This window comes from Ursus maritimus, unplaced genomic scaffold (assembly GCF_017311325.1).
Source record: "Ursus maritimus isolate PB19 unplaced genomic scaffold, ASM1731132v1 scaffold_5, whole genome shotgun sequence".
NCBI lineage: Eukaryota > Metazoa > Chordata > Mammalia > Carnivora > Ursidae > Ursus > Ursus maritimus.
Window position 1 is genome coordinate 77855121 of NW_024426663.1, and position 13503 is coordinate 77868623.

At 43.8% G+C, this 13503-nt stretch overlaps 1 protein-coding gene across 1 annotated transcript in view; it reads left to right on the plus strand.

Moving 5' to 3' along the window:
• Window positions 1-1904: 1904 nt before the first annotated feature.
• CANX (calnexin) overlaps window positions 1905-13503 on the plus strand; it is a 32325-nt gene continuing 20726 nt past the window's right edge. The window contains exon 1 of the mRNA XM_040622627.1: window positions 1905-2062. The gene's annotated coding sequence lies outside the window, so the exon portion shown is untranslated. The remainder of the gene's footprint in view (window positions 2063-13503) is intronic.

Consider the following 13503-nt stretch of genomic DNA (forward strand, 5'->3'; position numbering starts at 1 on the left):
CTTTCTTAGACACCTTTCTCCAGCCAAAACACTCTTTCTTAGACACCTTTCTCCAGCCAAACACTCTTTGACACCTTTCTCCAGCCAAAGAAATAAATAAAATCTTTAAAAACACTCCAGCCTAAACACACTCTACCCATTTTCCTGTCTTTGCATATGATGTTCCCTCACGTAAGGAAACCTTCAACTCTCCTCCAACTCTCCAACTATAGAAATGCTGCATATCCTACCAGGTCTTAGCTCTTTCCCTGTCCATTCTAGATGAAAGCAGTTCCTCCCAACTCAAAGCTCCATTACCTTCTCTCTCTCTCTTTTAAATTATTTTTTAAAAATATTTATTTATTTGAGAGAGAGTGAGAGCAAGAGAGATCACAGAGGGAGAGGGAGAAAGAAGCAGGCTCTCTGCTGAGCAGGGAGCCCGATGTGGGGCTCGATTCCAGGACCCTGTGATGAGGACCTGAGCAGAAGGCAGGCGCTGGTCTCACTGAACCACTCATGTGCCCCTTCATTACCTTCTCTTGATGATTTATTTACTTATATATTTATGTATGCATTTATTTATTTATAATTGACAGAGAGAGCACAAGCAGTGGGAGGGGTGGAGGGAGAAGCCGACTCCCGGCTGAGCAGGGAGCCTGATGTGGCTCTCGATCCCAGGACCCTGGGATCCTGACCTGAGCGAAAGGCAGACACTTAACGGACTGAGCCACCCAGGCGCTCCTTCTCTTTACCTTTTAGCACCTTTACTGGAGTAGCTCTTTTGCTCACATACAGTTCCTATAACTACATTTTAAGCTCATTGTTTGGAACATGTGGCATTCGGAATATCAGAAGTAAAATTCTCTTACATAGATCTGGGGGTTGAAGAACTGGAGAATACTAAACTCAGACAAACACCGAACTCTGACTCCTCTTTTCTCCTTCCAAGTGGCAGGAGGGAATAATGCTGGTTCCTTGGATAGGCGACACACCTGCTGATTCTAGTTTTTTCCATCCTAAGATTGAGCCTTTGGGTCTCCAAACAAGCAGTCCTTTATAGGATCTATAAAGGTCTAGAAAAACCATAGACCATCTCCATTTTCTGAGGTTCTCAGCATAGTAAAACTGAAGATGTGTTAAAGGGGGTTACAAAAATTGTGATGTGTCTGAAATCTTCCCATCCTTTCCTCTCCACCCAGCCGTCAGTCTGTCTCCGTGCCCTTACGTTTCATCTTATTTAAGGAAACATCGCAAACTGAAAATGGAAATAACCTTGGGTTATAGTATTCTGGACTCGCTGGGTAAGGAGGCGGCAGGCTGCTGCGCCCAGAGAGATGACTCTGCAGGAACGGTGGCGCCTGGTTACACAGCGCTGTGCAGTCAACGCCAGGCCGGGCCGGGGAGCCCGCGCCGGGTTCCATCCCGGCCCCGCACATGCCGCCTCCGGGAACTGGCCCTTCCCCATGGCCCAGCGGATCTCCCACCCCTTCTCCCGGCTGCCATTTGTCCCCCAAGCAAAGGGAACGGGATACCCATCCCGGAGGCCAGGTCCAGGCACCGGCAGCGTAGGCACCCAAGAGGTGGGGATGAAACGCCGGGCAGCGGGCCCACTAAGGCACCAGGGCAACCGGGCGCCGGAACGCCTGCCCGGCCAGCCCCGCCCCAGGGCGCGCGCGCCCGAGGTTCCAGATTCCGCTGCGGCCCGCCCCCTTCCCTCCCGCCCAACCAACAGCCACTTCCTGCCTCGCTCCCAGCCAGTCCCCACACTCCACGAAGAATAGCCCTAGGGGGCGTATGGGAAGGTGCATAGAGCGATGGCCGCAGCGGCCAACCAAATCCCGGAGCTTGCGCGTGGGGGCGGGACTTGGCGCCGGCCCTGGCTACTCAGGAGCGAGGGGCGGACGCAGGGCCGGGCTTCGCGCGGTGGGGCTCGCTCGCGCGGCCGCAGCGGTAGCCGAGGCCTCTTGGTTCTGCGGCACGTGACGGTCGGGCCGCCTCTGCCGCTGTCTCCACTGCAGCGCGGGGCCAGGTGTGCGGGCGGGTGGAGGCGCGGGCACCGCCGGCGGTCCCCGTAAAACTCGAGGTGAGACAGGAGGCCCTTGCGTGTCCTCGGGCCTGTGAGGACCTCGGGGGGCCTGGGTGCGCGGCGCGGCGGCCGAAGGGCCGGGCGTGGCCGGGGCCGAGGGGGTCGGGCTGGGTTTGAGGGCTCAGGCCCCAGCAGACGCGCCAGTCGTGAGGGACGAGGCCCGAGCCCGGGTAGCTTGGTGTGGGGAGCCAGGCCCAGGCCGCCCCGCCGGGGTCGGGAGGCGTGGCAGGTGCCCTAGAGCCTCCCTTGACCTCTGGGTAGCTAACTTCTTCCTATGGCTTTGCTTCTAGGGCTTTCTGAGGCTTTTTACTGGCTACCTGGGAAGCCGCGAGGTGGGTCGGAGTAAACAGGGAAAGGTCTGGAGTGGGATCGGGCCTAGTCGGCCCTCCTAGCAGTGGAAAGAGGTGGTATCAGACCGAGAGGGAATGTCTGGGATTAGCATTACAGGTTCAATACTGGAAAATAAAACCGCAGAGCGAAGAATGAACTCTAGCACCCCCAAGAGTGTGGAGAATGTGCTAGAACACGCCTTGGCTGAAAAACTTCAGTCTTAACATTTAGACCTATTTGGGGGTGGGGAGTAATCCATGCGGAGATGCAGTGGACATTATTAAAAGCAGGAAAGTACCCAAAAGCTCACAGAGGGCATGGCATTTTATGGTGGAGGAAACGGAGACCCAGAGCTATGAAGTGACTGGTCCAAGGTCATGCCATTAATTTTATGGTCACGATTGGGATTATAGTTGAGGGCAGGGCAGTTTTGGTGTAGGGGTTAAGGTTAAGGCCCCGGTTCAAGCCCTTTATGGACCATTTGTTGTTGTGTGAATTTAGGCAGTTTACTTACCTTTTGTGTCCTAGTTCTCCCCAAATAATGAGCATAATCATACCTGATGGAGTTGTTAGAATTAAATTGGGTGTACAATAAGATAGGCAAGTGTGACACATATTAACTGTTGGGTAATTAATGATTGCAATGTTATTATAATCCAAATGCTGTTGGTCCCCTACACTCACGTCCTGCGCTTTGAATTAAGTCCTGTTTCCCAGTATCTGAAGACACATTTACTTATTTATTTTTAATTCAAATTTTAGTTAACATACAGTGCAATATTGGTTTCTGGCTGAAGCTACATTTACAGTAATGGGAGGGAGAGCTGGTCTAGTGGGTCAGCTGCTGGGCATGGCACACGTGAATGCTGGTTGAGGGAAGTTAAACTGAGCTGAATATTAAAAGCTTGCGAGGACAAAGGTGAGCCACGGTTAAGTCTCTTTACCTCTAATTTAGGAAACGGAACGTTTTGTTTAATTTTTTAATGAACAGACTTTTGTTGTTTTTAAGAGAAGAATTGCGTTGAGTTTTGAAATCATTCTGTATGTGAGCTTTTCCCGCATTGTTTGAGGGTCGTGTATAGAATCCCTGCCATGTTGTGCACTTGCTGTAATTATACTTAGAGCAGACTTGGAACAGAGGTAAAGCACTGTGTGGGAGTTCTTTGCACCAGCCAGGGTACACAAGCCAACAGGCCTGGTAACTGGATCATGAGAAGGCTGGAGTGAACTGTGTGTATTGGAGTGAATGAGTCGCACAACGACAGATTTTCTGACCTATCTGAAAATGGGTGTTAGCCTCCCGCTCCACCTATCTTAACCGGACAGACAATTCATCTAACACATTATCTTCCAAGAACCACGAGAGGTAAACGTTTGGGCAGAAGCTGTTGCAGCCGTTTTGGCAATCGTGCTGTTGCATCCTTTCATGAGAGTTCACTTTGCCCTGCAAGATAGCTTCAGGGACAAAGTGACAGTTGGTAAGCAGAATGCAGAGTCTTGAATTGCAGGCCCAGCATGGTAAGTAACTACCTTATGAACCACCTTGGTTTCCCCATCTTTAAAATGGAAATGGGAAGTCTCCTGGTGGCCTCAGCATTCGGGGGCTACTGGGAGGGACAAATAAGGTGGTGAACAGGGAACTACCGTGAATAGTGTGCTGCACTGTGCAGACAGAAGAGGCAGCCCATGACAACTCCTAGGAAAAATAAAAGCGCCCAAACATAGTTGTAACCTATATAGCTTGCTGTAGAACTTCATCAGGAAAGTGCTGCTGGTTGGTCGCTTTTTTAACTGCAACAGATGTGCTTTTAAATTAAGTTTAACTGTGAGCTATGAAACCTATTTGGAGAGTTTTGTTTTTTTAATTTAGAGGCTCTAGAGCAATGTTTTGAGTATTCACATGGTAAACCGACTTAGGTTATAGCAAAAAAGAAAGTGCTATGGAAAAACCGGTGGTGTTCCAGTCAATGAAAACAAAATTCAAAACTGTATACAAGGTAGTGTAGATATATTTTTAAATGGATGAGCATTCACAATGAAGGTCATGTTTTATGTAGTTCCTCCCCCCCCTTAAATGCTTTTACTTTTTGTCTAGATGCTTGTGTAATGCAGTCAGAAGGTATAAAAAGTAAAGTGGTTCATCTCTGACTGGAATCAAATCCCTTTTAACTGGTTTGTTTCCAGTCTAAAACTTAGAATTTCTTACTTGCCTTAAAACTTCGAGTTTTAGAACCATTAAAACTTACATGGAATCACTGGGCAACGCCTAGTAATAGTAGAAATCACTGCTAGTGTTGGCATATATCCTGTAAGCCAGGCACGTGCATTATAACGACCCGAAGAAGTATATAGTGGTGGTAATCTCATTTAAGAGATGAAGGAACTGAGGCCCTGAAGTTAGTAGTTCACTCAGTTTACCAAGTTACTGGATAGTCCAGGAGAGATTGTGACTTCTGGGTTCCTGCTCATAAACACTGCTACATGTCTAACTGTGACGTCGGACGGTTTCTGTAATTTCTCTTAACTTTAGTTTTCTCCTGTGTCAGCTGAGGGTAATCATACCTCCTGGGGTTCTTGTGAGGATTAAATTAGACAACCTAAGTACCCTATAAGACCAACATTTTGAGAAGGTTATATTAATAGATGAGTGGATAACCTGCATGAAAGAAAGACTGCCTCTTTTCTTATTACATGCTGCCTTTAAAAAAAAATAATAACTTTTTTTTTTTTTTGAACAACCAAGAACATTAGCTAGGTCATTTCTCTGTTCCTCTTTCTAATCTCTCATGGATTGAAGGAATTATTTAAAATAGCTTAACTTCTTTTAAGAGACAAGTCCCACAAAGAAAAGCCCAGAACCAAATGGCTTTACTGGTTAAATCTACCAAATACTTAACCAAGAATTAACATCAGTCATTCACAGACTCTTCCAAAAATAGAAGAGATTACCCTTCCCACTCATTCTTTGAGACCAATATTACTCTGATACCAAACCAGAGACTTCACAAGAAAACTGTAGACCTCTATCTTTTACGAAAATAGATGCAACAGCCCTCAAAATGCTAGCAAATGGAATCCAGCAACATATAAAAAGGACTATAATACCATGACCAGGATATATCCCAGGAATGCAAGGTTAGTTCAACATACAGTAATGAATATAACACACTACATTAATAAAGGACAAAAACCACATCTCGGTAGACAAAAAAGCATTTGACAAAATGCAGCTCCCTTTCATGATAAAAATATTCAACAAACTGGGAATAGAAAGAGCTTCCTCAACCTGATGAAGAGACAAATAATCCCTTCCTGGGGTTTTCTTCTTCTTCTTTTTTTTTTTTTTTTTAAAGATTTTATTTATTTATTTGACAGAGATAGAGACAGCCAGCTAGAGAGGGAACACAAGCAGGGGGAGTGGGAGAGGAAGAGCAGGCTCCCAGCAGAGGAGCCCGATGTGGGGCTCGATCCCATAACGCCGGGACCACGCCCTGAGCCGAAGGCAGGCGCCTAACCGCTGTGCCACCCAGGCGCCCCCTGGGGTTTTCTTCTGTTCCTCTTTCTAATTTCAGATGGATTGCAGGAATTAGGGTTGAAATTTCCTAATTTCTTTTAAGAAACAAAGTCCCACCAATAAAAACCCAGAACCAAATGGCTTCATTGGTGAATTCAGAAACCTAGGGAAGAATTAATACCAACCCTTCCACAAACTCTTCTGAGAAATAGAAGAGAGAGAATACGTCTCAACCCATTTCGTAAGGTCAATATTCTGTAAATGCCAAAACCAGGTAAAGACTTCACAAGAAAAGAAAACCAGAGACCAAAATATATATGTATTTTTTTTTAACGTAAGCTCTGTGCCCATCATGGAGCTTGAACTCATGACCCCGTGATGAAGAGTTACATGCTCTACTGACTGAGCCAGTCAGGTGCCCCAGACCAATATTTCTTACGAAAAAAATACTTAACTTGATAAAATATAAAAATTTAAATTTAATAAACTTAAAAAAAATAATTTAAGCCTCCATTTGTTTAAAGATCTTTTTTTTTTTTTTCTAAATAGACCCTTATTGAGAATAAAGTTTTGTGCCTTACAGGGTATACAAATTTACTATTTCTTTAGTGTGCCCATTCCTAAAGTTGATCTAAGTGGTTGTCTGGATTTGCTGAAATTCAGTGAAGAATTGTCTGTTTCTGTTAAATAAGATATGTGTTCGGGTGAAGTCTCATGTACGTTATTAAATGTATGTAGTAAAATAATTGGGATTGTCTTTTTTCAGAATGTGCTGAGAACAGAATAACAACCAAAAATAAATTGAATTTTGGAGAATTCATGAACGGAAATAATCAATGACAAAGGAAAAATCACAGATAAACATGGACATTTCTATATGCAAATGTTAAAATTGTAGAGACACCATTGCAAGGAAGAGTTAAGAAACCATACAGTATGATTGGAAGAAAGCAAGTTTTTCTGGCTATGCAAAATTATTCAGCTTTGCTGAAAAAGGTTGGAGGAGGAGGCAGGCATATTAGACCTATGGGTCTAGTGTGAGAATTTTTTTTAAAAAGATTTTATTTATTTATTTGACAGCAAGCATAAGCCCGGGGAGTGGCAGGCAGAGAGAGAAGCAGGCTCCCCGCTGAGCAAGGAGCCCGACGCGGGACTCGATCCCAGGGTCCCTGGGATTGGGACCTGAGCCGCAGGCAGACACTTAACCAACTGAGCCACCGAGGAATCCCTAGTGTGAGAATTGAAGGTGTATTCACTATGGTTGTACTAAGTGTATGTCAAAGAACAAACTATTTGCTATAAAGTACTGGACTCTGGTAGACTTTGTATTATCTTTTTCTATTTTCATAGCAGGCCTTTCTGCCAGTAGTACTATTACCCACATCTGTAAAATAGGGAAAGAAGACTCTTGGGAGCCCAGAGAGGAGCAGGGGAGTCTGGAGCCCAGGCTTCTCTGACCTGACAAGTTATACCATCCATGTGCACTGTACTGCCGTGGGTTATCAGGAATTACTTTTCTGAATCATCAGTTTTAAGATAGGAAATTTCTGTCTCTAGAAGTCAAAATGAATTCACTCTCTTAAAAGTTGAAGAGTGGACTGCAGTATTAAAAGTGAGTAGATTAGGTGCTCTTGAAGACTCCTGTCCCTGAGATTGAGCGAGCTGGACTTTTTGCTCTGCCCTTGGGAGATTGGGAAGCAAGCCAGAAATCTTGTATATTACAAGTGTATAGTGTAAATGTCCATGTGTTTCATTCCTCTTTTCTTGGCTTTACATATGTTTGTCCATGTGAACCCAGAGGGTGGAGATATTATGGCCTGGATATAGATAGATAATTACATTTGATGACCAAAAACATAAACCCTTATAAACTGGAAGGAAAAGAGAAAGACTTGACCTCTTCAAGTTCAATTTCTAATACAGCTCACATATCTGACTTCCTTATAATTTTGTGCTTTACAGAGGCAGGTCAGTTTAAAGCTGATTTCTGGACAACTTTTCTTAAGTGGAAAGTGCCATATTTGTTGATCCAGTATATGTCATTTTAAAAAGCATTTAATTTTGAACTAATTATAGACCTGTAAAAATTTGCAAAAATTGTAGAGCAGTCCCTGGTACCCATCACCCAGCTTCCCCCAATGGTAGCATTTTTTTTTTTTTTAAGTCGGCTCCATGCCCAGCATGGAGCCCAATGCTGGGCTTGAACTCACGACCCTAAGATCAAGACCTGAGCCAAGATCCAGAGTCAGACACCCAACTGACTGAGCCACCCAGGTGTCCACCCAGTGGTAGCGTCTTACATAACTATAGTACGATCTCGAATCCAGGAAACTGACATTGGTACAATCTACAGACGTTTTTCATAATTTCCCAGGATTTACATGCGCTTGTGTGTGTGTCTGTATATAGTTCTATGCAATTTTATGTTGGGAATTCATTTTTGAAATTGTTACTTTTTTGGCATTGTTTTTGTAGAAAGAGAATACTAGCATGAGTCTTAAGTGGTACTAAAAAACCTGTGTATATTTTGCAAGTTGGATAAAGAAAAGATAGGTTATAATATTATGAGTTTATTTTGATATTGACCCCAAAACCCCCCAAAATTGATTTGTAGAACTAATACTACAGTACATTCATAAACTCTGAAAACACAGGCAAGTGTGCATAATGTCATCAAGGTCACTTTTAATCGATAAAACATTTTTATGTTTCCAGGGTTTTTTTTGAATCCCCTTGGCCCTTATGTTTCCAGACTTTATGGACACCATATTATAGATTGAGTTCCTGAAGGTCAGAGACCAACTTTTTTTTTTCATATTTGATATCTACTTGGCACTCATGGAATTGGATGCCATCAACAAACATTGGTCTAGCGTTTCACTCTAGCCAGGGTTTCTTTTTTTTTTTTTTTTTTTTTTAAGATTTTATTTATTTATTTGACACAGAGAGAGAGACAGCCAGCGAGAGAGGGAACACAAGCAGGGGGAGTGGGAGAGGAAGAAGCAGGCCCCAGCGGAGCAGGGAGCCGGATATGGGGCTCGATCCCAGGACCCTGAGATCGTGCCCTGAGCAGAAGGCAGACGCTTAACGACTGAGCCACGCCCCCTAGCCAGGGTTTCTGATGGGCACCAGATGCATTTTCTTTCTCTTTTTTCTTTTCTTTTATGTTAAAGGTTTTATTTATTTGACAGAGTGGGAGTGGGAACTCAAGCAGGGGGAGTGGGAAAGGGAAAAGCAGGTTTCCTGCGGAGCAGGGAGCCCGATTTGGGGCCCGATCCCAGGACCCCCAGATCATGACCCAAGCCAAAGGCAGACGCCTAACAACTGAGCCACCCAGGCGCCCCTGCATTTTCTCTTTTAACCCCTTTGTAATACATAATTCCCATTCTAAGCCTGTGACTGCCAGAAAACACTCTTGAACTCTGCCACCCAGCTTTTATCAGAAGTCTAGTTGATAGATTGGTGAGGATTTGAAGGATATGCAGTTGTCGATTTCTGTAGAACCTAGATATTGTAGGTTTAATTTTTTACTTTATTTTTTAAAGATTTATTTATTTGAAAGAGAGCACATGCTCTTGCGAGCATGGAGAGGGAGAGAATCTCAAGTAGACTCCTGCTGAATGGGGAGCCTGAATCGGGGCTCGATCTCACCCTGAGATCAGAATCCCAGACGGAATCAAGAGTCAGATGCCTATCAGGAGTCAGGTGCTTAACCAACTGAGCCACCCAGGCATCCCATAGGTTTTGTTTTTAGATTGAGTTCTAGATCAACAGAAATCAGAACTTGGACCATACGGTGTTGGCCCCTATAGTGTTGGTTTTACTGACTTAGTCTTTGCTTACATTAAAGGATATCATAAGGCAGGGCTGCACAAAACTCACGTTTGTATATAACTCAAGGGTATGTTTGAGACAAGTTGTCCACGTCAGTAGATTCAAAATTTTAAAGAAGATTTTGATGTTTGAGCTTTTGTTTTTTGGTTGCTGGCTGTCCTGGAGGTCCATGCCTGTAGTGATTATCATTTGACCAAGGTAGGCAGTTAAGCGGCCCACTGTGAGACTCCTGTAGCACCGAGTAGGTAGTCACTGGTTATGCATCCACCCAGCATTTGCACACTGGCTCAGAGGGGCTTTGCTGTAGAGTTTCAGGTAAGAGTCCTGCGGTGATGAAAATGAGAGACAGGGAGAGATGGCCCCTGAAAGAAACCAGAAAATGAAGTGCTCCAAGAATATAATGGCTTAAAGTCGGGGGTGGGGGACCGGACTACTGTACTGGCATGCAGGGATGCGGGAAACCTTGCCCTGGAGGAGCTAATACATCTTAGCATGAACTGTGAAATAGAAGAGAATTTTAGCACATGTGGTCAACGTTTCTTTATCACAGGAAAATGTTTCTTGGTTTAAAGGTAATTTCTTTATTCACTTTTACTCCTGAACCTTCCAAATCTAGGAACCGCTTGCTCTGTGGCTTTGGGGAAGTTGAGTGGGGGGGGGGGGGGAGTGTGCTGTTTGTTTTCTAAAAGCATTCTTGCTTTGTTGTTGAACTCCTTGTTATGTATTTCCTATCAAAAATCATAAAATCAGGAAAGCAAAGTGACAGTAGAAGTTTGCTTTCTACTTAGGATTCTGTGCGCGTAAAGACAAATGAAGACTTTAAAAGGGAGAAAAAGACCTTCTGAAATCCTCCCAGGTGTTAAAATATGTGAAAAATCACCTTATGTCTTTCAGACAGAAGCATTTGTAGAATTACCAAGTAGGGTGCACTGCACTGGGATGCAGGAACCTTGGCTTCTGGTCCTGATTCTGCCAATAACTGTGATTTTTGGCAAGTTGGTCTCTGGACCTCAGTCTTGTCAAAAAGGAGAACTAGACTAGATTCCTGTGGTATATTTCAGCCCCAGGATTTTCTTGAAGGGGTGGGAGATCACCTTTTGAGGCATAATCGTGGAACATCCCTTTTTTTTTTTTTTAATTAATTTTTGGAACAGTTTTAGATGTACAGAAAAATTATGAAGATAGCACAAAGGATTCCCATATGATACACACCCAGTTTCCCCTACTATTAACAACTTAAATGAGCGTAGTACATTTATTACAATTAATGAACCAATATTGATATATATATATTAACTAAAGTTATCTTTAACTCAGATTTCCTTTGTTTTTACCCACTGTTCTTTTTCTGTTCCAGGATACGTTGCATTTAGTCCTATTTCCTTAGGCTCCCCTTGGCTAGAACCATTCTTTAGACTTTCCTTAGTTTTTGATGACCGTGACATTTTTGAAGACTACTGGTTTAGGATGTTTTGTAGAATGTCCTTCTATTGGGATTTTGTTTGGTGTTTTTCTCATGATTAGACCAGGGATATGGATTTTTGGGAGGAAGACCGCAGAGGATAAAGTCCTTTTTTCATCACGCTGTGTCAAGGGTACATACTATCAACATGACCTCTTACTGTTGGTGTTGACCTTGGTCCCCTGGGTGAGATGGTTTTTGCCAGGTGTCTCCAGTGTGAAGTTCCTCTCTCTCCTCCTTCCCGTACTGTGCTCTTTGGGAGGACGTCACCTTGTGCAGTCGCCCACACGGAAGGAGTGGGGAATTAGGCTCTCCTTCCTTGAAGGAGGAGGAGCTGCAGAGGTTAGTTAGAATGTTTCTGCATTGGAAATTTGTGTCTCCTCCCCCATTTATTTCTTTACTCATATATTTGTGTCAGTATAGATCCGTGGACATTTATTTTATACTTTGGGGTATTATCCAGTACCACTTATTTTGTTGCTCACACTGTTCCGCTTTGGCCACTGGGCACTCTTTCTTGTGTTCCTTTGACATACGCCTCACCCCCGTATCATTATGGGTGTTTTATTTTTGTTTTCTTTTTTGAACACTTCTTTTTTGGCCCTGCATGATGTTTCAGGCTCATCTCGTGTATTTCCTGCCCCAGTTCTAGAGTTGTCCATTTCTCCAAGGGGCCCTGTTTCTTTTAATGGGAGGTGGTATTAAAAATCAAGATCTTGGGGCCTCTGGGTGGCTCAGTCGCTTAAGCATCTGTGGGTCCTGGGATCGAGCCCCACATCAGGTTCTCTGCTCAGCGGGGAATCTGCTTCTCCTTCTCCCTCTGCCTGCACTTCCCCCCTACTGGTGCTTTCTCTCTCTGTCAAATAAATAAAGTCTTCAAAAAAAAGTCAAGATCTTGGTACTAGGTATATTTATTGCTACTGGGGTGTAATTTCTTCTAGGCCCTCACAGGTGACACAGCAAGGAAACGCGTGCATACTAATAGGCATATATGTGCATATCTATAAATACTACTGTGTGTAACCCTCTGTAAATTAGCCACAACATGCGTTTGCACTGATACCTCTTTCCAGCTCGCTCCCATTGCCATAGGGGCTATTCCAGCCTCTTTCCCATGCTTGTCTGTCCGTTCCCTCACCCAGTAGTGAAAAAGTGGCTCCCACCACCCATATACTCACTTGTTTAGCTCCAGTGTGTGCAGACAGCAGTATCAGGATTGTTAACCTGCACACCCATGGGAAATAACTTACCAGCTAGAAAAGTGCTTTCGCACAGTCTAGCTTACAGATTCCACTTGTTTCTGAAGTTACATAGGTCAGCATCTTTTCCCTCCACCCCTTCCAGTGAAGTGGTTTAGTATATCTGTCACAGATTGTTTGTCACATCCTGCGTGCTGTCCTTGGGTCACTCGACCTCCTAAATGATTTTCAAAAAATTTTCATCCATTAAGATGCACTCTCTGTGCTGTGAAGTTTCATGGGTTATGTTATCCATAGTTGTAGCATCTTACAGAGTAGTCTCACTGGCTCCATTATCCCCCCCGTGCTGATGTATATTCATCTTGACCACCTCCCCCCAAACCTCTGGTAACCCCTGATCTGTTTACCGTATCTGTAGTTTTGCTTTTTTCAGAATGTCCTATAATTGGAGTTATACAACATATCGCCCTCTCGGACTGGCTTCTTTCACTTAGCAATCTGCATTTAAAATTCATCCAAGTGTTTTTATGGCTTGAGAACTCATTTCTTTGAGTTGCTGAATAATATTGCATTGCACTTTGTTTATTCATCCAGCTATTATTGAAGGATATTTTAGATCTTCCAAGTTTGGGGTGGTTATGGATAAAGCTGCTAGAAATACTGGTGTGCAGGTTTTTGTGCGTCTGTAAGCTTTCAGATCAGTTGGGCAAGTACCTGGGAACGTGATTGCTGAATACATGGTAAGACTCCGTTTATTTTGTAAGAAATTGCCACACTGTCTTCCAGAGGGGGTATGCCGCTTTGCATTTTCACCAGCAATGAAGGAGAGCTCCTGTTGCTTCACACCCTTGCCAGTGTTTGGCTCTTGGCCATTCTAATATGTGCATGGTGGTATCTTGTTTTAATTTGCAATTAGCTAATGGCAAATGATATTGAGCATCTTTTCATAATGGTTATTTTCCATCTCAATATCTTTGGTGAGGTATCTGTTCAGAATTTTTTGCACGTTTTGTAACTAGGTGGTTTTCTTATTGGTGAATGTGAGTTCCTTGTACATTTTGGAAACTAGTCTGTTATCAAATATGTATTTTCCAAGTCT